This window comes from Ursus americanus, chromosome 11 (assembly GCF_024610735.1).
Source record: "Ursus americanus isolate L20-20 chromosome 11, mUrsAme1.1.p, whole genome shotgun sequence".
NCBI classification, from domain to species: Eukaryota; Metazoa; Chordata; class Mammalia; order Carnivora; family Ursidae; genus Ursus; species Ursus americanus.
Genome location: NC_142137.1, coordinates 54325766 through 54352186, shown reverse-complemented (window position 1 = coordinate 54352186; position 26421 = coordinate 54325766). Strand labels below are relative to the sequence as shown.

Sequence of the window (26421 nt, the reverse complement as noted above, 5' to 3'; positions counted from 1 at the left end):
ACTGGAAGACCCGAGTCTTCCTCTTTTTGCTGTCCTTAAATATTTCCCAAGAGCTCAGGATAGTTTTAGGTTTTCTCAACCTTACCCCTGCCAAAATCCCCCACGAATTCACCTCCTCAGGAACATGTGGACTTGTCAGAGTACTCACAGCAGCCAGAAGTGTGCCTTTCAGCATCCAAAAATAAAAACAGGGGGAAAATAGCGATATTTTCCTTTTGAGGAGCATAATCATTGTCATCTCACGACTTGCTGAAATAGCACAGCAAAGGAACAGTTTTTGGCAGGCTGGAAAATCTAGGGGATGCGCAAACACACGCACTGTTCCTTTGCTATGATGTATCCGGTTGGAGCAGTCCACTTCAGGGAAGCAGTGGGGTTTTTACTTGAGTATGAAAATTAAAATAAAAATGTATTAGCTGTTTGAATCTAAAGTTATTCCCCCAATTGGTGGTGTTTCTAACAACAAAATCCGTAGGTTCTTAAATTTGATGGTGGCAGTGAGTTGGCGGGTTCCAGTGTAATCCAGCCCCATTCCCATCCACTGAGGAGTTTTTGAATTTTAGAAGAGATACTCTTGATTAAATCAGTTTAAGAGCATATAATGATCCTATAATTATCATTTGTCATTACCTTGTGTACTAATGATTAAAGCAAACATTTAATAACCATAGGGCAGTAAATATATTTTAGATCTTGAGCCATAAAAAGATTTCCATTAACAGAATGTTTTGTGCACAAATAAATTATTCATTGACTGTAGCAGAGCTTAATTCTGTCATCAGCCTTAAGTGGAAATTTTGAGAACACCAATCAGCACAGATGCCAGCACTAACTTGGCTTGAGCGCCCATCCTTCTTACATGGAACCTGAGCTTTTTTGGCTATTTGTAAAAGCTTCAGTTAGGTTAAATTCAATGAATATTTATGACATTTCTGCCATATGCAATTTAGTGTTCTGGTGGTTGGAGGAATAAAATGATGAGGAAGGCTGCATTTTAGCCTTTAGGTTGCTTATCAAATCTAAAAGAGAGATGAGACTACCACGTACCTGACTTGGATAGAAGAAAGCTTCAGTAGCATCCCCAGGGATGTGTCAGTAAAGTGTGTTGCCCATTCAGAGGAAGAAATCGTATGCACTTTCTTGTCGGTGTGTGAGGGGGAAGGGCTTAGGGATCAGGAAGTCTTTCCTGAAGAAGGCTTTAAGGATGGGCAACGTTTTGACAGGTGGAGAGAATTATATCCACATAGGCAAAGAAACAAGTGGATGGTGTGGGTGTCCTCATGGAGTGAAAAGTAACATGGTGTGTTTGTTAAGTGAGGAAGAGACATGGAAGAAACAGAAAGAATGGTGTCGAGAGATCTGGCGTGTAGAGGGCCTTCAATGTGTAGTTAGCACATTAGTTTGGTGGGCATCAGAGAACCTTTACCCATTTTGAGTCAAGGAGTAACATGATCAGATTATATTTTTGAAATATACCTCACTTCACCGTATAGGTAAGAGGTAGGAAACCAGGAGGTAGAGAAGTTAAAAGCTATTGGGATAGTCTCCATGAGAGGTTATTGGGTTGTAAACGGAGTTGGTTGAAATAGGAATACACAGGAGGGGACAGATGGGATTAAGTTGTCTACAGGTTTTGGTCTGTGATTGGCAATGGAGGGGTGGGAAACAGGAAGGAGTTAAAGATTCTGTTCAGTTTAACAACTTTAGTAGCCAGGAATGTGCAAAACATTGTGCTTGGTCCTAGAGGTGCGTACTGATAAAAGCAAGTGTGGTCCCCTTTCCAAGTAGCGGAAAACTTAGGTGTGGTTGTAAAATAGGTCCTCTGTTAACTAAAGTCCAAAGCATGATCATGATCAGTGTCGTAGCAGGAGTAGAACAAAGGATTATGAGAACACAAAGGAGAGAGGAATTAATTTTGACACTGGAAAAGTGGGAAGCGTACGGGGGAGAAGATGCTTCATCTGGGCCTGGAAGATCGGATAGAGGATAGATCCCAAGGTATTTGAGCTACCAGAATTATAGCTGGAAACCAACAGAGGCAAGTATCAAAGAAGCTAAGAGGGGAGGAACTTCCTAGGAAGAAGAGCTTTTACTTATTTTCTATTGTGTGTCTGATTTTGAGCTGGGAACTCAGTATTTAAGGAAGGAATGTCTAACGGTGTCAAGTGCTACAGAGTAGTCACCAATATTCTGATCTAAGAAAGGGCCACTGTCTTCTGCAGTTTAAGATTCACGCGTGGCTTTTGAAGAGATTTCAGTAGGGTAGGGGTGGAAACATTCTAAAGGTTATAACTTATCTTGGAGATATAATTAAACTACATCAGTGAAAGAAAAAGCCAAACTTCCTTTAGTGATTCCTCCTTAATGGGTCAAGTTCATATAAACCTTGGTAGATCTTAGTGCTCTGGCTGGTCTTAGAGGTGTCACCTGAGAATATGTTAGTCCTGAGAGGTCTTTGCAAAATATTTAAATATTGCAGAAAGGTTAGATTCTTAGATTATTGTCTCACAAGTAAAAGATTTCAACACTTATTACTAGCTTTCCCCTTCCTCCTTCCCACTCCTTCCCTTTAAGCATCCAGCTGGTTATGGTGAGCACATTTACCACACCCTTGGCTCAGGGTCAGGGAAGTCCTCGGGCTCTCCTTGGCTCTTTTCCCATGTGGGAGATTTCCATGGAGAACAATCCAGGGAAGTGCGTGCCCGCGCACGCATGCGCGCGCGCGCACACACACACACACACACACACACACACACACACCCCACCAGTTCTTTTCCTGTCCTCAAGGATATTCATGTGCCAGTAAACAGACAAAATATACAGTCATATACAGGCATATTGTGTTGCATTCACCGTGAAGAAACAGGGAAAGGATGCAGGAATCTAGTAGGAAGCAGGAGGGATACCACTGACAATTTAACATTTAGGAATAATAATAGAACTTAAAGAAAAATTTTGAATCGCCTTGTTAAGATGAATAGCATATTACTAAGGAATGTAAAGGAAAAAAGGTGAAATTTATATCATAGTTCTATTTGGTTGATTTTTGTTGTGTGTGTGTGTTTTAAATCAATTATTACAGCAAACTGGGCACAATAAAAGCACTTTCACAGAGGCGCACGTGTTATTACAAAGGAGAATTTTAAATTATATCAGACTACCTTGCAATTTAAAATAGAAGGGGGACACCTGGGTGACTCAGTTGGTTAAGTGTCTGCCTTTGGCTCAGGTCATGATCCCAGGGTCCTGGGATTGAGCCTTATGTCGGGCTCCCTGCTTGGTGCAGAGCCTGCTTCTCCCTCTGCCTACTGCTCCCCCAGCTTGTGTGCGCGCTCTCTCTCTCTCCCTCTGACAAATAAATAAATAAAATCTTTAAAAAAAATAAAAGGAATAGGAGACAAATGAAAAGGAATAATAGAATAGAGGAAGACGCAATGGCTCCTTAACCCCACAAATGCATAATAGCACTTGTTAAGTATGTTAAATGTGAGTGTATTTGTAATCATTCATTCATTCATCTGTTCACTCCTTTGATCACACAATCAATAAACATTTACTGAGTTCCTGTTGTATTCCTGGCTGGGGGCTGGGAAATATAGCTGAGTAGAGAAGAGTATTGTAACATTTTAAATAAAATACATCCTTCTTATGTGTTCAGTCTGCTAGCATACAGTATTAGATTGATGGGAGTGAGACTCCTCAGAGCTTCTGAAGAAATTGCCCTGCGTTTTTGCCAGACTTTATCTATTACAGCAGTGGGATTCTTTTTCCTTAAGAATTGAATGGGCAAGGTATTTTATCTGGCTGCTTTTCCCCGTCTTAGCAGAAGCTTTGGGATAGATGTTTGTTTTCTTGTGCATACATGTGAATATCCTAAATATCCTCAGGGAATTTCCCAAATGTAGGGACATATTCTACCTCTGAAAGCACTGTCAAGATTTTTTCACTAGCAATCAAACTCGGGAGTGAGAAGGAACAGTGAGACTGACTCAGGCTAGTCTCCCAGGGCACAGTAAATCTGAGAATGTAGGGATATGTCCCTTGCCAGCTGATACTTTCTCTTTTTACTCTTTTATTTATTATGTCTCCTTGCCTCATTTTTGTGATTTTCTACTTTTTTTGTGGTGATGTGGCTCACAGGTTTCTCTCTTGCAAGATTTATTTTATTGTAATTTCTGCTTGGTGATATTGTATGCGAGGACGAGGCCTTCAGTTTTTTTGTGTGTGTGTGTTTGTTTGTTTTAAGGCCTTCAGTTTTTACCCCTAATTGCTTTGCAGCACACATTCATGAATATTTGGGTCAGTATAACATGCCACCATGTTTACCTCTATTTTAAATAGTTAATTCAAGTTGAACTAAGAATCCTATGGAATCTTCATCACAGAACTCTTAATCTCAAGTTCTTTTGTTTCCAAAGCATATAGAACATAATATGTGCATCATATATACATAAATGGCAATAATTTTCATTATAAATGGCAATAACTTTCATTCCGTCAAAATGTAAATTTTGAGTTTTGGAAGTTGATGAACATATTAACATGTATTTTATAGACTTTCTATAATATTTTAATTAAATTATGTTAATATGGAAGCTTATAATGCGTATTTTAAGAATGCCCTAACCCAAGTTTAGAAATATTTATTTGACAAAGATGAAATGTTTATGTGGACCTTTTTAATTGTAGAGAGAAAAAAAAAGTTAATTTCACTCTGGTATTATTTTCTAAATGGTTTGCATTTGTGCCTGTATTATTTTCTAAACCATATATATTTTCTTACACCTTGTATCTGTGGCCACGGAGAAGGCAAGAACTAGTCTGATGTGTGTATATAGATCATTTATTCATTCACTCATTCATTCATCCATCCATCCAGCCATCCATCCATCCAGAGTAAGAATGGAAAGAAGTTGATCAATGACTATATTTTTGATTCTGATAAATGCAAGATAAACTAATGGATTTTTACTGGGAAATACAGTATTAGTGAGGGGACTGAACAACATGGAAACTTAAGTTTGTTGTACATGGATGGAAAATTGCTGGCTGGTCAGGAAATATATAATAGCATTATTTTGATAAACAATTAATTATGAAATTCCCTTTGATCATTTACAGGTCAAAGCGATACTGTCTTTTCAAAATATCGAGAACCATATGTGTGCTTTTCAATTTACATTGTTGTGAACCTTTACCAGCTGGCAGGTGAAATACTTTGGTCAGTTATCTACAACTTTTCCACTAGTTACAGTAAAAGTAGAGCTATTCAGAGTCCTCATATAAGCTTTTATATTTAAACCGTTCAAACATGTACCTAATGGAAGGATATATTTTATTTGTTTCCTGGAAGCAGCATGATTGGCCTGTACAGCATATGGAATATAATATCTGTCCACTTAGGATTTTATTTAAAATATAGAAGTGAGCCAGTCAATGAAGATAATGTCATTTATTTGAAGATATTTATTATTTTAACTATTGCTAGATTTATCATCCTTTATTATTTTTAATGTACCCTATCTTACATGTACATGTTTGATGCATTCTGGAAATCTGATAAAAATTTAAATTAAAATAATTTCCGTGTTAACATTGGCACTGTGAGTGATTCTTCAGAACAGATGCAATTAGTTAACATTTTCTGAAGAACACATTTTTAATTTTTTTTACTCACAATAACATTATCATTTAAACCCTCTTTTGGATATCTTAGAGAATTAAGTTCAGAAATGTTCTGTGTAATTTCTGTAATGTCTATTATTAGATCTTGCATTTTTACATTTAATAATAATATGTAAAATAATTTATAGGAAGGATGAATCTTAATAACTAAATGATTTCTAGGTTTTATTTTCTAACATTATCAAAGCCTTAATAAGTGATTTCTGAATTGAATAATACCAATATTACATGGCCACATATAAACATTACATGGTAGTTCACTGTGCGGGGGAGGAAGTAGTGATTTACTGGAAAGGTCTTTTTTCTTTTGGTTGAAATGTCAGGAAGCCACCTTCAGGAAGCCTGAATCTCAGAGTACAGCTGACAGACCCTGAGCAAGTAGTTCAGCCCTCCCCTATCCCAGTACCCACCTTCTTGATTTTATATACATATTATTATATATGCACTACACACACACACACAGATAATGAGATTTCTCTATATATCTGCAAAACCTATAAAATTCTTTCTCTGTTTAAAACATGAAAATCAAGACTTTATACAGATCTTTAAATAAAAGTTGATATGGATTATTGTAGGAGCCAGTCCCTTAATCCAGATGTCTAGGAAACATCCTTCCTCTAAACTTCCAAGTATAAAGGGACAACTCTATTCAAAACATTCTTTGTGCTCATGTAAATTGTTGGAAAAAACTTGCCGCAAGATTTATTCTCCAAGTTTCAGAACTGGATAATGAGCAAATATGTGAAAGGCTTGCTTCATTCTCTTTGGCCTTCGCTGCCCCTCTTCCTCCTACTAGACCTTAATTCTTGTAGCGTGGTAGGGAAATGCACAGGGGGTGTGGAGATGGCAGAGTAAGTGTCAGCCAAGAGCCTTGGAGGCAGGGAGAAGACAGAGGAAAGAAGGTACACAAAGTAAATGGTTTTCTTTGTAAAGGTATGGAATTCATCAGACTCAAACTGCAGAGTCCCCTCCTCTCTCACTTCTGGTATGTGTTTGCACTCAGTGATATTTAACTGTGGTTTGATATCTGGCTGAGATGGGGCAGAGGATATCCGAGATCGGCGGTGAAGGGCGCGGACTATTACCTCCCTGGCTCCTTGGACTGGATCTCAGCCATCACGTAACATGGTGACAAGATAGGCACAGTAATCTTTGTGAGATTCTAAAGAAGAGTGGAGGCAAAACCTGATGGAGCTGCTTCCATGACAATGTTGAGGGAGAACTGGTTAGAAGCCAAGCTTGGTTTGGACTTAAGAACGCAAAACTCGGGATTTGGCTCTGCCGCCAATATCTGTGGGGCCTTCAGGGCAAGAGTTCAACTGGAGGCCCATAGACATTCTTCTTAACCTGTTCAGTGATGAAATCTTTATAAAGAATACGAAGTTGCAGGGGTTTCATCTGACCTTGTCAAGTTGTGGACTTGATGAGAAAAACTTTCTGCCTCATTTTTGTTGTTTTGAACAGTAATTAAATGATCATTAAATAAAGAATTTGTCATGTCCTGTTAGTGAATTTTATGTGGGTCATGCTTGATAATAGTCTGCTTACTTGCATTGTTTCCAGCTTAAAAAATTTAAGCAGAATAATGTTTTTAGATTTTCTATTGCTTTTTTTTCTTGACTTGTCTTCATTCTCAGTGACCTAAGGGATTTAAATATAAAATGTTAATGGTATTCAAAGTATATAAAATACCAATATATTTTAATTAACAATGTAGAATAGAGGAAGTACAAATTCAAAAGCTAAACATTTTCAAAAAGCTATTTTTTATTAAATACCCCAAAGAACTTTAAAATCAAAAGGCAAGTCTATATTTAGTGAATGTATAAAACATTTTAAATCCAAAATTATTTAAATCCAAAGTTTTTTAACATATTTTTTGGAAATGTAATTGTCTTTTTAACTATTTTAATTGAAATAATCCACATACAGGCTTAGTGTTCAATGTTCGTTTAGTTGCTAATGTAAAGAATTAATATGTTTCATGCACTTTACATCATCACAGATATAAGAGTAAGAATTGTTACGTGTAAAATGTTCTTTGGGCGCGATGTGTAATTTTTCCAAATGCTGCACTAATGAATTGGTATTTCTAGAACTACTGATCAGAGCACTAAGAGAAGCAAGAAAAGGCACGCCTGGCAGTGCTTTGTTATACAGGAATCTGTTGCCTTCGTGCCATTTAAGAGCAATGACTAGGCACTCTGGGTTTTCTTTTACTTGAGCATTAATGCTGCTCACATTTTTTTCTTCTTTTGAAATGGTGTCTAATTCCACAGTCTGCAGTGTCACAACCCACAAACCTTCAGGGCATTCAAACTCAGTCACTTTTTGATCGAGGCAAAGAGATTGCTCACAAGATAAGGAAAAACATTTCCCTGGCATCTAAACAGCTATAGTCAGGAGCTAGGACATTTAGGGCTGCAGGACATTTGGATGCTGGTGACAGAGGTGCACATGTGTTTTTCAATACATTTTCTTCTCTTCTCTTCTCTTCTCTTCTCTTCTCTTCTCTTCTCTTCTCTTCTCTTCTCCTCTCCTCTCCTCTCCTCTCCTCTCCTCTCCTCTCCTCTCCTCTTCTTTTCTCTTTTAAGTAGGCTCCATGCCCAGTGTGGAGCTCAATGTGGACTTAAACCCTTAACCCTGAAATCAGGAGTCAGATGCTTAACCAACTCAGCCGCCCAGGCGCCCCTCAATACATTTCTTGTGTGTGTGTGTTTGTGGTATGTGGGACCCTCTAAGGTGTGGGCCCAGAGACAAGAACTCCTCCTGCCTGCTGTGGGATGTCTGAGCATCGGCATTCTCAAGAGGGGCACCTACAGCGGGCGGAGGCGACAGAGGGTTCCTGGATGAGGACACTAGGGGGAGCTGGTGCTGGAAGGAAGGAATAGCAGAAGGCGTGACTGGCTGTCAGGCTGCCTGTGGGGTCTTGTAAGTCTCCCTTGCTGGCATTCCGGAAGTACTTGGTTGGGACTTCTCAAGGGGCCTAGAGGCCCTGTGTGAGCAGGTGGGGCTGGAATGGGGGCTGGAATGGGGGCTGTGGTTAATTGATATTGATGCCCTTTCATCTGTAGATGCCTGTGGGGTGAGAGGGCCTAGGAGTGTTTGGGTAACTTATTTCCAAGTCCTTTTTTTGGATAGAGACGAGGAAAGATACTTCCATCCTGTAAGTCTGTTTCTCTCCACATATCTGGAAAGGATAAGAGAGTTCTTTTCCTTTGTGAAGACTCTGTGGAGAGAGCTGGGGACACACACAATTCAATCATTGATCCTAGATCACTGGAATTATAAGTGGATTTATTATTTACCTACATTGGGGATCTTAGCTACAGATAGAATTCAGAGGATTTGAGAGTCTGATTTAGAAAAAAATTCCAATTTTATTTCACTAACGTCTAACTGAACTTCGGCACTCCCTCCATTATTAATGTAGGCAACAGACAGAACAGTAGTTTTAGCAATATCTGTGCCTTTGTCTCCAGTAGAAATAACAGATATTCTCACATCATCACTGTTTGTGGCTAACATCTCAAACTATCTTTGTGATTATGACTACTCAAAATTATGGTGGATAATATCTTGCTCTATATCTTGTTTCTAATTTTTAATAAAGAATCACATATATTACTGTCAACAAATTTGTTTTAAAATTTTTTGAGATCATTGTATGTCATTATAATCAGTTTTCTTTATAATCCTCTATATTTAATTTTCTGTAGTTAAAACATTATGCTAGGAAGGGATCCACAGGCCTCATCAGACTGCCAAAGGGGCTCATGACAGCAAGAAGGTTGAGAAGCTTCGGTGTATATGAATGAGATCCCAAATTTCTCTATGGGAGGTCAAGACTCGGAGAATGTAATGCATTACTTAAGGTCACAGGGCACAGCAGGAATTAAAAGAGGTATCCTTCCTGGACCACGTGGCCTCCTGGCACCTCAGTCCTGATCTCGGTGCCAGGGAATTAGCTCCTTTGTTTTATTCAGCAAACCCTTTGATTATGATGAAGGCCAACTCAGTGTCCTTTGTTTGCACTTCCCTAGCCTGTGGTGTCCTTCCTCCCACCTCTCCTTTCCAGGTGGTGGTGGTGAGAGGTGGTTATTTCCAGCAGGGCTTGCTCCTAGGTCCCACAACATCACAAAGCATGTTGCCCTAAGATACCTGAGGGGGTCAACAGAAAGAATAGAAAATTTAAGCCTGGTTGCTTGGCCCAGTTTTAATGGTGGTATTTTAGGCAGTATTGATAGCCCCGTAATAGCAGGGGAAATCTTTCAGCCAAGTCCCTGGACACTCTTAAATTAATTTAGGAACTCTTGTCAGATTCTTTCCTCTTTATTTTAGACTAACACATGCCTGAAAAATCACCAGAAAAATGTAGAATTCGTAACTAATATTTAGATTTTTTCTTGTTAGTGCCACTTCTAAGCACTATATAATTCTTTTAACAATTTTAACATTATTATTACCCACATATTACAGATGGGAAAACTAAGGCACAGAAGGGCTAAGTAACTTGCCAGAAGTTATTTATGTGTCCACTTAGTATTAGAGGTGGGATTTGAAAGAGGTGTTGTGGTTCCAGAGCCCGTGGTCTGGGCCACTGTGCTACACGTCCGGCTGTCACATCAATGCCTGACACCACTATTGTCTGATCTGTTTTCCTTTGTTTGGGGTTAGACTAAGAACCCACATACCTGGGGTGAAGTCAGCCTTTGGATTATTTTCATGCAGTCCTGGGAGGAACTCTTTTCAGTCTGTTGGAGCTGGCTCTGAAAGGTAGCTTGTCATTTGGTTCAAAGTCTGTTGGGCTTTAATCCCTTGCTTGTATGTAATCAGGCAACACGGAGAAGGAAAAACATGCTCATACTCAAAAAGTTTAGTAGTGCTGCAGAATGCTACGTCTGGGTTGACTTTGTCTCCCTGTCAAGGACAACGACAGTGCTTTGATCTTTGCTTTTGAAGCCTTCTTGTCAGTGACATTGACAAATACACCTTGGAGAATTTATATATGAACTCTTGTGTTTTGCAAAATAAAGTTTGTGAGAACACCAGTTGATGTTTTGCCAACTAGTTAAACGTCTGCAAATCTGAGTGCTGGCTGAGAAGTGAAGCTTGCCGAGCCGGTTATCCCCAGATGGCCAAATTCCGTCGGTACCACTTCCATAGATGCTCACTGGTTGCATACTTGGGGTTAGGAGGCGTACTGTTGCACTTGTTTTGGCCGGACATGCACAGTACGTTACTTGATGGGTTGAGACAGATGGTATAGCTCAAGCTAAAATGATGGGGGAGAAAAAAGTGAAAAAAATAGAAAAAGGGCACTTGATTTTCTAATTCACATTTCGGAAGTGAATTTCAGCTTCTATGATTGACTAATAAATGCAGTGTTGCTATAGACTTGAATTCATTAACGTCTGTTTAAACAGATATAACTGAGTAATCAGCAGGAAGCAATCTCTTCCTTCATGGATGCTGTCCCACACTTCATGGGGTCGACTCCAGATTTGAAAATGTTGGGCCGTTGGAAGTTGTCAAAAATAGACCTGGGTTTTTCAGATTAAGATATACTACCACCAATACCAATCAAAACAGAAAAATCCCAAATTTTATTTTTAAACTGGAAAAAATATATAAATATATATAGCCTGGTGAAGGAGCGGTGATAAGCACAATTAATCAGTTTTTGTGCAGCTGCTTCCTGACATTTCTGCAAATTGTTGTGGAAAAATTAATGAAGGTTAGATCAGTAATGGTTTCAAGCTTGGCCAGTGGAAAGTATGACAGTGTTTCCATCAGCAATTAAGCTGGGCTGCTTTCTTTTTTCTATAGGGGAAGTGGTATGATGTGTGTTCTCCACAGGAAATGGAAAACGGCAGCTGAACTGTGAGCACAGTTATGGAGGAGCACTCCGGGAGTGCTCCAGCAGGCTCGCCAGGATTTGTGCTACGGATTTGCATTTTCGGCAGGAAGGAGTTTGTTGTACAACACTGAGAAATCATTCCTTAAAAAGAGTGAGAATTTTGGGATTTTATTGAGCCGCCAATGCAGAAACACAGATAGGCTATGAATCTAAACTTTGGGAACCAGAAAGTGGAACTTATGACAAACAGAAAGTGAAACTCACCTATCTAATTTTATTTTTTGAGCCAAAGGTAGCTCAGTATGGGCCCAGTTCACATCCTGTGTAACCCTATGGGATTTTCCCCAGTATTAGTTAAAAATTTTCCCATAGGGTCACACAGGATGTGAATTAAAGTAAACACTTAACAAGCATGATGAAAAGGAAATTAGCTTTCTAAATGACCCTTTCACTGTTAACATCCTGAGTAGTTATTGGAACATGGGAAAGGGTCCCTTCAATGTCTCATTATCAAGTGGTTACATTATTAATAGAATATATTAGTATTCTTCCCTATTACATATAAAATGTATTTCCTTATATATGAAACTAAATTGGAGAACATTAAAAAAACCAGCAAAACTCTCTGTAGATCAGTGGTTCTTAGCCTTTGGAAAGAGGTGTTCATAGACCTCTTTAGGACTAATAAAAGCTCCTGACTCTTTCTGCCCAGAAAAAAATGCATATATATACACAACATTTTGCATACAATTTTTAAAAGTCTCACAGATCCCTTCAGTGACCTTGAGCCCTGGGCAGTTTTCAAAGCACTGGGTTTTTATAGCTTTTTATAGACAGAAAATTATACCTGCAGCCATAAAATGTTAATTCTTTATGAGTAAAGTATTACAAAAGGAACTTCTTAAGAAATTTTAACTGTAGCAATAATAATTCTTTCCTTTTTTCCATGTGAAAACGCTTCCTTGTCCTTGGAAGGGAGCGCGTACATTGTACAGAACATACAAAGCTGGGCTTGAAGATGGCTGTGTGACATTTCAGCAAGTGACTTCAGTTGTCAGGCCTTAGTTTCAGCTTCTCTAAAATGGTGGCAACAGGTGACGATATGTCACTTGTGTCTGGTAAATAGTCCGCCCTCAATATATACCCCTTCCCTTCTCTTCTTTCCTTCCTCTTTTGAGAGCTAATATATTTATCTTTTTAAGTACAATTTTTTTTTTTAAGTAAATTCTGTGCCCAATGTCGGGCTTGAACTCATGACCCTGACATCAAGAGTCTCCTACTTTACTAACTGAGCCGGCCAGGCGCCTCAAGTTCTAGTTTAAATGTCATTTTCTTGCACATCTTTTTGCTACTCCTCAAGACACATTTTTTTTTTTCACTTTTCCCTTAGTGACCGTCTCTTGCTTTGTAAATTTCTTTACTCTTAAAATTATGTTGTCCTTCACTGGTTTACATCTCAAAGTGTAAGTTTTGAGGATCTTGTGTCTTATTAATAACGCTCTCTTTATCTCTATGCATGTTGTATCCAGCATAGTGCTTAAGACACACAGGCACTTCCTGTTCATTAAATTAGTAGTAACAGTCTAGTGCTTATTAGAAATGAAATAATTTGGATGCGGGCTTGTGATTGTTACTCGACTGTATTGATCTGACTAGTAGTCATCTCAGAAGAGAGGTCAAATGACCAGTGTACAGCCAAAGTGAAATTCAGTGGGAGCACAGAGTCTGAAACTGAAAGCATGTCTTTCCTAAGCTTTGACTACAACCAGAATGTATTCTAAACCAAAGCCACGGTATTTTGGCTAGAGTTTCAGTCAGGTTAATTACCAAGTGATTGTGGTGGGGGGGGGGGAAGGTGCTATTACCTTTCTAAAATGTATAGACCTATACATTACATGAGTCTCAGAAGAAAATTTGGGCTCCCAAAGCCTTAGCTTATGCTTTATTTTTTAGAATCTGGGCTCCAACGATAGCTTGAAGGACATACCCATTTGCCTTTCTTTTGATTAAGTCCTCATATGCCTGTTGATGCTTTTCAGCTCCAGTTGGACAAATGTGGCCTGTCTTCAAGGAGCTGTCATTTTTCAACTCCCCTTTCTCCCTGCTCCCAGGAGGAGGTGCTTTGCAAACCAGATCCATGGAAGGGACTTCAGAAGTAGCATGAGGATCCATTGAGGTGCTAATGGTGTGGAGTTGAGTGATGAGGGGATTGTCATAGTTGAACAATATGAACAGAGGCTTGTGCTTGTGAGATATAAATAAAGAGATGAATTTAGGATAGATAGAGAAGGGAAAAAAATACGTGTTGGAAATAGGCTGAACTCAGGGCAAAGAGCAACACAGTTGAAGATTTTGCTCAATAAATCATTGGCTGTGAATTCTTGGCTCTCATGAGATGCACAACCGTTCCTTCACCCAGGCATTTCCACCTCCTGGAAAGCCTTGTCTCTTCCTGTCAGAATTTTCAAGCCCTTATTTAACTTCTACCAGCTGCATAAATATTTCTTTCACAACACTAGCTCATAGCAATCTCTCCTTTACTGAGCTCATATCGTACTATTATAAATGTAGTGGCACTTAATTGATGTTTAAAGCTATAATTTAAATTTTCACTTGCGTGTCTTATCTCTTCAATGAGCCTCTAAACTTGTGTAGAATTGGAGAGTGTAATAAAAATATTCTCTAATGTCTAATATGAAGTCATGCATATGGTAAGTACTCAATTATTTTTAAGAGTTTTAAAGGATATTGAGTTTTTACTACATCCTTAAACTTTACTGGACGGGGCAAAAAAAACAAAAACAAAAACAAAAACCTATAAGACAGTCCTTATTCTTAAAGTACAGATAACCAAGCTGGATATTTTGCCTAGAAGATTAGCAATTTGATGGAAATTTGGCATTACAGAAAGAACGCTTTAGAAACGTCTAAGTTTTCTAGAATTAAAGTTAATGCATAAAAAGTATACTGCTCAGTATACTGCCTGACAGATAGTAGGTCTCCATAATTACTTTTTAAAATCACAATTATTAATATTCATGTAATCTGTTGACTAGGCCTTCCATCAATGATTTTCTTAAAGATTAATCTGTATTAGTGATGTCAGGTTCTTTACCTCCTGTCTTCGTAGGAATCTGGCTTCAACACCTCTAACTTACTGCAAGTATTCATGTTAAAGACAGCAATGATCTTTTCATTAGTGGACATTTTTCATTTCTTACTTATTAAGACTTTTCTGTCACATGTGACTCTCTCCTCCTTGAAATAGTCTCTTCCATTGGTTTTCATACCACTTTCACCCCTGCCTCTCCAATTACTCCTTCTCTGTGTGTCTGTCATTGGTTCTGCCCTCCATCAGTCCAGTAGGCGTGACAGTGCAGTGTTCTGTCATAGGGCTTTTTCATGTTACATATTCATAAGGACTGTATCCTCTTTCGTTTCTTTGACTACTGTTCTGTAGTGAAAGCTCTAGTTCCTTACTTCCACACCTCCAGCTGTATGCTAGATATCTCTGCTTAAGTAGCCCAAATAAATTTCATATTTGACACGTCCAGAATTGTATTTTCTCTTTAAGGCTTGTTCCCTCCTCCCTCTTTCCATTAAAAACCTCACCATCCCTGTGAGTCATTCACGCTAGAACCCTGGACTATTCTTCATTCCTTCCTCGCCTTCATGTCACAGAGAACCACACAACCAATTCTCAAATTCCATTGGTTCTTCTCCCTAAGCACCGCTTTAATCTGCAGCTCCTCCCTCTGCCCCACTCAGTTCTCCATTGTGTTTCCTGGAACTGTTGCAGGACACTCTTGACTGGTGCCCTTGCCTTAAGGCTCAACCACCTCCAGTATGTTCCCCACACTGCTTCCTAAGCTATTTTGTTCCTAACAGAAAACTCTTCCTTCTGCTTTAGGATGAAATCCAAAATCCTTACCATAATATACAGGGTACTTTATATCTTGACCCCCTTTTAATTCCCAAATCATTTCTCTCATCTCACTATTATGCCACACATAACTTATGCTTCAATAATACCCAAGTTTATTTATCCCTAAACTCTATCTCCTTTCCTCATGTCTCTGAGCATTTACAGCTGCTGGTTCCTCTGCCTCAAATGTCATTTCCGATTTCTCCATTACGTGAACTTCCACAGATAATTCAAGGTGTAAAGGTCATCTCGCTTGTGGAGTTTTTCTTCCTCCTCCTCCCCCTCATCCCTCACCCTGGCGGTTAGTCACCTTCTCACTTCTGCCCCCATAGCGCTTTGTCCAAACTTGACCACACATAAGATGTACAGCTATTTTCCCCCATCCAACCCTAGAGCATAAACTCTTCGATGGTTGTGTCTTATTCATCATTCTATTTCCAGTGACCAGCATGGGTCTGCAAAGCATTCAATAAAGTAATAAAGGAAAGATTGTGAAGAGATGCTGAATTTATGTTCTATTATAAATCATCTGAATTGATAATGAGGCATCCAGATTTAAATGTCCTGTAGTTTATAAATTATTGAATGTAAGCAATTTAACAATATGCTATTTCTTACTACACTAAAGGGGCAAATTTAGGGAGAGCTAACTAAATACGTGTGTCATCAGTGCATATCGAGTAATGAAATCTTGAGTGTGAATGATATTTTCAGAATCCAGAATGTTCAGCAACAGAAACTGGGAGATGTAGATGAACCAAAAGGTGGTTCAGTTAGAAACTCGATAAAAAAAGACAAAGAACATTAATTCTTCAAGTGAAATAAGGCCTCCTAACGGTTTTGATTGCATTAATATAATTGTCTACAATTATTGAAAAGTAATAGTCTGCCCATGGGTTTTTATTATTGCAATATATGTACATTATATGCACATATTATATGTATTATATATAGCTGGTAAAGTCAAACTAGTTATTTAAAACTGTAAAGTTATTTATAAGTTTTGTTAGTCCTCATTTAAGGTTCTTTAGCAGGTGCGGCTGGTCTTATAAACTATGTATAACCTTCAATGGAAAGATTGTAAAGTGACTAGTTTATAAAGCCATATACTTTTATTAATAGAAAAATAAGCACTTTCTCTTCATAATGTTAAGTGGATCTTCAACTATGTATGAATTTTATCTCAGCCTCCAGACAGTTGGCCTCATTTAACTCACAGACACAATTTTGGAACTGTGGACTTTGAGTGGGGCCACATATTTTGACTCTCTGTTTCATTTTAGATAATTTCTGCTGCTATGTCTTCAAGTTCAGTGGTCTTCTGTAATGTCGAATCTGCCTTCCAGTGTATTTTTCCTCACAGATTTTGAAGTTGCCCTCAGTAGAAGTTCAATGTGGCCTTTCTTATGTCTACCATGTTGCTACTATTTAACATATTTATTCTTTACTCTAGTTTCTTGAGCATATGCTGTACCATTCAAATAACTTTCAATGGTCTTTTTTTAAGATTTTATTTTTTCATTTGAGGCAGAGAGAGAGAGATCATGAGCAGAGGGAAGAGCGGAGTAAAAGAGAGGGGGAGAAGCAGAATCCCCGCTGAGCAGGGAGCCCGATGGGAGGCTCGATCCCAGCACCCTGGGATCATGACCCAAGCTGAAGGCAGACGCTTAACTGACTGAGTCACCCAGGCGTCCCTCAGTGGCCTTTTCTACTAATTCTGTCATCTGTGTCATTTCTGGGTCAGAGTTGATCCATTCATTTTTCTCCTCTTTGTGGGTCAGATTTTTCTGCTTTCTTGCGTACTCGGTAATTTTTTATTGAATTTTACGTTGTTGGGTACTAGAGACTTTGTAGTCCTAAAAATATTCCTGAGCTTGGGGAAATAGTTTGCTCCTTTCAGATCTTGCTTTTAAGCTTTTGCTAGGTAGAACTAAGGGTTAATCCCCACCTCCACCCTCCAACCCAAATCAAGATCCTTCTTAATACTCTAATTGATGGCTTCATAAAATATGAGGTTATCCACTCTGACTGATGTGAACAGGCACTCTTCTTGACCCTTGGTGAGTACTGGGCACTGTTCCCTCCCATACTTTTAGTGGTGTTTCTCCTGATTGTGTGTGGTTTCTTCATATTGTATGCTGGTCAGTACTCTACTGAATCCTTGATCTCTGGAGCTGTCTCGGTGCAGTGATGTCCTCACCAAGTTCTGTGATCTCCAGACACTTTAGGTTTCCAGCACTCCCATGTCCATTTCTTCAACTTGAGGAGATCACTGGTCTCTTCCTAAGTTTCCCCTTGCTGAACATGGTGAAAACTTTCTCTGGGTAGTAATCTGGGCTATTTAGGGCTCACCTCATTGGTTTCCCTTCTCTTGGGAATCACTGTCATTTGTGTTGGGTGTCCAGTATGTTGAGAGCTGTTGTTTCATATTTGTTGTCTACTTTTATAGTTTTTTGCAGGCAGGAGAATGACTCTGGTGCCTGCTACTCCATGTTGATCCTGAGAGTGAGTCAAGGCCTATTTTAGTACTTATATTACTCATTTATAGAATATTCATTAACCTGAAGAATTCAAGGCACTATTAGATAATCACTAAATAAAGGATTTAACCTAATGTACACACCTATCAGAGGGAGTTAGATTTGTGAAATCTTTGTTGAGAGAATGTGTTAGGAAGTATTTTCATAGCATGATGCAAAGTATTGCTGGCTCTTCTTTTTTGAAAACTTTTATCCATTTTTAAATACTTAAACTAAAAGTTGTGTGATTTAAATTCAGTTATGAATTTGTGAGATTTCAAAATAATGGCTCTTTCTTCTCCTATTCTCAATCTGACATTTTTAAAAGCAGCCACATTGTGTGGCGGGGGAGGAGGGGAAAGACTGGTGACATGCATGAAATTTTAGCCATTGCACAAAATGATAGGGTTTAGAAGATGTAAATAGTGTGGTTTGGACAAATCCACCTACTTTCTCCTATTTGTAAGAAGCCAGGTTTCTTAAATTGATCTTAAATGATCATTTTGCTTTCTTTCACTAACCTCTCTGCATCTACAATGGAAGAGAGTTTAGATGTGTTGCATTTTTAATGATTTGTCTTATAGTGCTTCTGAGGTCATTCTGTGGTGGAATGCTATCAGATCTCAATCTCTCTCTCCCTCTCTCCCTGCCTCTCTCTCTCTCTTGTTCACACACACACACACACACACACACACACACACACACCCCTCATGAAAACATAGACATCTTCCAGAGAATTTCCTGATGTACTGTTCTTTGAATGTGATGACATTGGTTTACACAGGAAGCTAGACACTAGATTCTTTTCTTTGGAAACTGTGTCAGATACACATTTTCCACATTGGTTTTTCTCAATATGGCATACATATGTACCACTTACATATTTAATGTTTGGGAGTCATGGAGACTGATGAAGAATTCTTGATTCGAAGTGCTCTTATCGATCCACTTTAAATATTTAATGTTGAGAAAACATCCTCTTTCCTCCCCACTGATTTTCTTTTTTAATTCTCATTGGCAAACCATGGAACAGAAATCAGATTGAAGACAGGCCTTAAACCTTACCTCTTGTGCCATATTTTGCATGTTTTTCCATCAGCTCAATACAGCCCTTAAAAATTCCTTTATATTTTCTTTGCCAGTTGGATTGGCATTCTTACCGGAAGCATGATAAATAATGTATAGCCCCAAGGATGTAGTCTATGTCTGTATGGGTTTCTAAATCAAATTTTTATGTTTGATTAAAGAAAACACTCAACATTTAAAAAATTATATATGTTTATTGAAAAAAATTATATATCAATATTTACTTTTACCTGTCCTCTTAATGTAGTACTTGGAATTGCTGTTATTATGAAGTGCTAATCAATTGCCAGAAACTATGTTAGGTGCCTTATTTACATAACTTCTAGACCATAGCCTGCAGGTTGGGCACTTTTATCTTCATGGGAGACATTAGGAAATCAGCCCAGAAACACAAGTGATATGTTCAAGATCACATCACTTGTAACAAACAGAGCTGATGTCAGGCTAAGTTCTACTACCCTAAGAGATTTAGCAACATGTCCTAGGTTGGTCAACAGTGATGAATGTATTTAGTAGTAGTATTTAGTACATAAACTAAGTACTTCTAAAGTAAAGTGCTTACTAAGAAACTTTTATTGAGAGCCAAATGTGGACCTGATCCTGCTCTGGGAATGACGGATTATAGAGATGAGTAAAGCTGACTTCTTTGCACTGAGGAGAGACACAGGGAGCAAGAAGTAGATGATAGTGTGCCAGCCTTGCTTTGGAAGGGTTCATGCATACAGTGCCTAGGGAGCATGGAGAAGGGTACCTAGAATCTTTGGGGGAGTACGGTGGGAAGAATATTCTTAGAAGGTGTCAAGGAAGAGATGGAGCATTGAAGAGGTAGAAGGTGATGACCATGACTGTCTCTAACAAAAGTTAACTTTAGACAAGAGACCTAACCTTTGTCTGCTTATAGTTAAGTCAAACCTAGTACTGTTTAGTGACTGAAATACTCATTTGTACCTAGTATGTAGCCTTCACATTTATTAAATTTCCCATTATGTACATTTGCCATCTGCTGCTAAGTACACCATATCGCTTTATTTCTTATATCTTAAAACACGTATGTTATAAAAGACCTTGTGCTGGGAGTTGTGTGGGATACAAAGATGAATGTAATTCAAACTTCAAGGACCTTCCATGTAATGAGGGAGAGAACTGTATTCAGATGTTTATGAAAGAAGGGAGCATACAGAGAGCTTCATAAAAGGAACAGAAGTGTACTACAGCACACTGACAAGAGAAAGATGACTACCAGCTAAGAGATTCACTTACTCACTCATCCATCCATCCATCCATCCAACAGACATATATATACAGGGCATGTTTTACATATTAGGCCTTGTGGAAGAACAGGCACACATGCTAGATCTTGTGTATACTAGGTAGGTTGATAGATCATGGTGGAGATGATGAGAGTTTGCCAAGCAGAGCTCATGACTTGAACAAGGACATAAAGATGGTAAACAGTCATGCTCAAGAATAATGACTAAGCCATCTTTTCTATAGCCTAGATTATTGGGATAGATGTAGTAGAAGATGAGGTTGGATAGACAGATAAGAACCAGATTCTGTAGGGTCATAAATGACAGTCCTAGACATTGGAACTTAGTAGGAAATGGGGAGTCCTTGAATGTTTTTGAGCAGGAGAACAATGAGATTAGAGATATTGTATTGGAAAGCTTCATGTGTCAGCCATGGCGTGTGGGTTAGGTTGGTGGGGAGGAGCCTTGGAGATAGGGAGACACCTGTGTAGCTCCATTACCCCCCATTACCCCAGGCAGTTTGCCCAAATGACTCCACAGGTTTGGGTCCAGTGGTCACTCCCTTTGTCCATGGCTGTTTTCCTCCAGCTGGTGGGCTTTGTGGCCTTGTGCATAGGTTTCCTCGTGGGAATCACTTTGGCCTCTAGTCCCACAGTACCTCCCAGTCCTACAGAGGCTTTGTTTCTAGGGATGGTTTCAATTCATTAAGATTATGACTGTGACACCCTCTGTTTCATTTATATGTGCACATTGAAAGTATTATTCTTTAGTAAATACAAATTATGGGACCATTGTTGTAGTATTTGGGGTGCTTCTTATTAGAACATTGATATGAAATGTTGTCCTCATTATAACATTGTTTCTCTGGAAAAATAAGGTTTAATTTCATAATTTTAACTTACAGAGATTTCCCAGGACTGTGTCCAGCCCCAGGTTGACACCCTTTCCTGTCTTTGGATGATACACACATCTGCTGGTCTTCCTCCTAGCTGCCCCCTTTAGCCCAGCGTTATGAGGCACTCTGCTTTCAAGATATTTTGATCTGGATGCACTGGTCATCCTCGATGCAAATTAAATATGGAGTGTACTCAGGGCATGCAAACTGAGTTTCGTATTTGCTTAAATTAAACATGAAGGCAGGGTGGCCTCAGCTGACCTTCCTAGCCTACAGTTCTCAATTCCTCTATGCAAAAGTACAAAGTACTAGTACTTGTACTAGTACAAGTTGACTCCTTGCTCACCCACTATTTCCCCTTTCTAGGCTGTTGATTCATTGTTTCATCTCCATGGGTTGCTTTCCCCTCTAATAACTGTTTTTAAAAGACTTCCAACTCTTCAAGGTCCACGTCTAATACCACTGTCCTTCATTCCACTATCCGTCGTTACTCCAACCACAAATACAATTTTTCCTCCTTTGGATTACTCTTGTAGTACTTGTCATAGACTATGAGCTGAGGCATTGCAGTGGGACATACCTGGATTTATTAAAAACGTGACAGGCTCTGATTTGCCAGGGTAAGTCCCAGTATTAAGTATTAATAGCGCCTCCTTTTGCTCTGAAAAGTGCAATGGTTTGGATAATAAATTTTATGGGCACCCTATTTTTGGAATATTTGCAATTTTGAATTGATCACGGTACTCTTCCAATTATATTGTTATTTATATTTCCTATAGATCTTTTGTCGCTTAAAGGATATTATAAGCTCCTTGAGAATACAAACCATTTCATATCTTATTTCTCCAAACTCTACCGAGCATGCTGGGAGTACTAACAGTACACTGGGACTAGGGCATATCTACAAAGCAGTGACCCAGTAGGTGCTAAGGTCCTAATGGTATTGACCATGATCTAAAAGCTGCCTTTTTAATGAAAGCATTAGTTAATGTGTAGATATTTTAAGCTATATGCAAGTGGAGAATAGTAGTTTTAACCTCTAATGGGAGGTCTGTCCACCAGACAAAATTTCTCTAGGGCAGAGCTCGTGTCTGTTTCCCCAGTGTAGACCAGGGACCAAGCACAGCACCTACAATATGGTATGTACTCAATACATACTTGTTGAACAAATGAGTGAATGATGAGGATTTTGGCATCTCACATAACTTGCGTGTCATGAATCTCTACCAAATTCCTCTTGGATGCTTTGCCGATGGCATAATAAAATAGACCTAGAGTCTGAAGAGCCCTAGTATGCCTAAAAATGAACTAAAAAAGTTTATGAAAGGATAGAGCTAGGTCAGGAGACACCTAGCCTTCTCAGACCTGTCCTGGAAACTGTTCCCATGTGGCCTTTTTCCCGAATAAGCTCCTCTTCCAGAAGTGAAGTGGAAGATTTCTTTCTGTAAAACTCTGCTTTACTTGGTCAGAGAGTGAAGAGCAGACGAAGGCAGGGCCCCTTTCCTCTCTGTTCCTGTCTTCCCACTAAGGGAAGAGCAAGTTCTGTGTGAAGGCTTCCTGTTCTAGGTGAAGGAGGATCTGGCTTTTTACCATTATAGTCTCTGAGGCTTGTTGGAATCTCTGAGGATGGGGAGAAGTTGGAGGGCTCCTTTAAAAGGAATGTTGGCGTTACTTCTTTCCCTTTCCCTGCATGGGGAATACAGGCTATATCCTTTAGGGTGGGGCTGGCTAGGAGAAGTGGCACAAGGTCATGTACCATACTTATCTTACTTCTCTGGCTCCTTATTTCCCTAAGGATGCCTGCTAGCTCTTGCCAACCCACATAATTTACAGCACATCTTCCTATTCAGTTACCTGGTGTACGTTCTGCATTTGGCTTATCTTAAAGGATGGATACCTCATAATCTAGCATCATACAAAGTGACATTCTGTTAGTGCAATGTTAAGGGATTTTGTTGAGTATGCGTTTCTTCTTTTCGTTCTTTATTTGGGACAAGAACTGAAATTTTGTAGTCAAATTTAAAGGACTGATAGTCCCCATTCATCTTTCTCAAGTCTATTCAAAATAATTTTCTAGCACTTTTCCTGCAGGAATTCTTTCAGCCTTTCTCCATGCTGAGATAAAATGGCCTTACATTCAGGCAAATGTTCTTATTAGGTTGCCCTATTTTCTTAAAAGAATGTCAGCTTTGTCCTTATCCCATTAACCATCTGTCTTACTCAGCTCGGACTGCTATAACAGAAGTGCCATAGACTGGCATAAACAACAAAAATTTATTTCTCACAGTTCTAGAATCTGAAAGTCCGAGGTCAGAGTGCCAGTGTGGTTGAGTTCTCAGTGAAAGTCTTCTTCCTGGCTTACAGATGCTCAACTCACTGTATCCTCTCAGGGCTGAGAGAGAGGGAGGATGCAAGCTCTCTTGTCTTATAAAGGCATTAATCCTAGCGTGAGGGCTCCACCCTCATGACCTAATTACCTCCCAAAGACTCCATCTCCCAATGGGGCTTAGGATTTCAACTTGTGAATTTTGGGAGTGGGGGAGGTCATCAACAGTCCATCGCATTAAATTCACACGAAATCTTAATGTTCATTTTTCAGTTGGTTCGTGGATACTACTCTTCCTCATGTATTTACCATACCACTCCACACATTTTCATTATCTGCCTGGTCCCAAAGGACTAGAATTGTGCACCTTGATATTCTAAAATTTTTTCTGGTATCAAGCTAGATCAGGAGAGTGTGAACCTATTGTTCTGTATAATTTCCAAATCTCGGCCCCTGTGGGACAGTCAATCTGGTTCAGTATTGATGCAATTTTTTAATGAGTGGCCAGGCCACCACCATATGTGGTATTCATTTATAATTATTCCCAAGTCCTTTGAACTCTTCACCACTAATACATGATTGTTGAATCATGTGCACAAATCTTCCCATTAGAATTTATACATGTTGGGTAAAAATAAACTGGTTATTGTGCTTTCGTGTGCAATTAAAATTTGAACTGGACTTCACTGCACTCATTGTAAACTGGCTCACAAATCTCATAAAATAATCAAGGGAGATTGTGAAAACAGGTAAAAAATAGTGTTTGATATTCATGTTTAAGAGCTCTGTCAGCTTAGAAGTCGAAACTCCTCAGGAGTTCAACAAAGGTTGATACGGAAATGAGAGACTTTGGCTCCTTTTCCAGTCCTTCCAGGCTCCCATCCCTGAGGACGTGGGTTAATGAAGGGCAACATCTCCACACACAGGGTGCCAAAGAAGAAAGGTTCCTTCTCTGCAATTTGGGCAGCTCTTGATTGGAAGGGAAGAATCACTTCATTGTTCTCTCTCCTGTTTTTGCTTCGTCCTGATATCGGCCACCTATAGGGCGAAGGTAACTACTGAGTTTATTTTCAACGTAGGCGTCTGTGCTCTCTTGAGTTGAGGAAGGATTTCTTCTCTTGGTTTCCAAGTGATGTGTGTGTGTGCACATGTGTAGTTGGTGCTTTTGCTTCCGTGTTGGTTACAGCTGTGCAAGAGCCAGACAGCAGCTGTTTCACACTTCATCCTAAGTCTCTGTGCCCACGTAGTGTAGGTGAAGTCTTTTTTTACCCTCTTTTTCAACTAATTATATGCCTTGCCTGTGCAACTGTTACTTCACCAACATCTGCAAAACCGAGGTCATTTCTCTTTTAAAATATAGTCAGAAAAGTAGCAGAAATAAGCCTATTTTGAGAGCTTGTGTGGTGAAGCAAATTCCACTAAGGGAAAGACATTGGAGCAGGAAGCATCGCATTTTATCACTTGAAACTTCTAGGTGATGCGGAAACACTGGCATATGGGCTTACTTTCCAAGTGGAGTTTAAACTTATACTTGATAGATTTCTTTTAGTGAGAATTAAATACACTAGCAATCTTGACTTGGTCAAATGAGGACTTCTAAAAAGTACTTTACTACAAAGTTTCGTATGATGGCTTTAAAAGACCATGCATTCAGTCTTGGTATGCTTAGTGACTCTACTTACAACAAAAATTTTAAGTGTACTTTCATCCATGCATTTGATCAGTTTTTAAACTTAACTGATGTTAAAATCACTTCGATATTAAAGCATCAACATCAGAGTTTTATGATGTAGAGTCTAACAGCTACAGAAGCACGATAGGTTTTTACCTCTTAGTATTAGAAAGGTGTAAAATTCTCTAGTAAATTAGACAGCAAGTGGACTCTGTCATGTTTTCTCTCTCTTTTATGTATTGCTAGTGAATTTTGTCTCTGTAAGATTCCCTTATTATGGGGTGATTCTTTTTTGGAAACTTAGGGTTTTGCCTATGATGCTTTTATTTTTTCTTTTGATGACGTAGTTTTTCATCCTTCCTACTGGGTTGGATATATTAGGAAAAGGAAGGGAAGCAGTGAATTAGTAAATTTTAAGTGAATTAGATCTAAATACTATAGGCTTTATGTACAGTTCTTTTTTTTTCCCCCTTCATATCTGTGTGGCCAAGACTTGGGTGTACCTGTGGTTCCTTTAGGAAGTATCTTTGAAATTTCTAGTATAAGACAGGCTCTGGGTGTTCACCAAACCTGCCTCCTGGTCTTCTGGAGTCATAATTAGATTGCATTTCACAGTTTCTCCTGCAGTTGGTGAGCCACGTGGCTGAGTTTTAGTGGATAGAATGTGAGTGGAAATGCTGTGTGCCACATTAATATCTGGCTCCTAAAACCCCGCCATGGACGACCTTCCATGTTTTCCCCTTTTGCCAGCTTGAAACAGGGTCATCATGGTAGCCTTGGAATCCTTCTTGTAGATGGTGGGCCATAGGTTACAGGGGCTTGGGTTCTTGGGTTGAGGGGAGCCATCCGTCAGGACCCTCATTTTGACTGCTGTTGTGAATAAGCCATTATGCATTTTAGGTTTTGTTTGCTACAGCAGAATACAGATACATTTCCTGCCTCCAAGAGCCTCCCATTCTAGTCTGAGAGATAAGTACATCAAAACGATGGTACGTTGTGATGAATCATTAGTAGAGGATCACAGAAGACTTGGGATACCTCAGGGAGGAAGGATTTACTTAGACTTAAAGATGAATAACAATAAACCAGATACCTCCATAGTTCTGTGAGATACCAAGATCCAAAGTTAGAACTTAAGTCATGACACAGAGGGCCTATGGTGAAGATACCTATAAGATAGTGACTGAAATGGGCCGTGAA

At 39.1% G+C, this 26421-nt stretch overlaps 1 protein-coding gene across 8 annotated transcripts in view; it reads left to right on the top strand.

The window, feature by feature from the left end:
• HIVEP2 (HIVEP zinc finger 2) overlaps window positions 1-26421 on the top strand; it is a 206910-nt gene that overhangs the window by 127800 nt on the left and 52689 nt on the right. For 2 of the 8 annotated variants that reach the window (XM_087865535.1, XM_087865536.1), the window contains one exon: window positions 13588-13724. The exons of the other annotated variants lie outside the window; for them this stretch is intronic. The gene's annotated coding sequence lies outside the window, so the exon portion shown is untranslated. The remainder of the gene's footprint in view (window positions 1-13587; window positions 13725-26421) is intronic. 8 annotated transcript variants of the gene reach the window in all.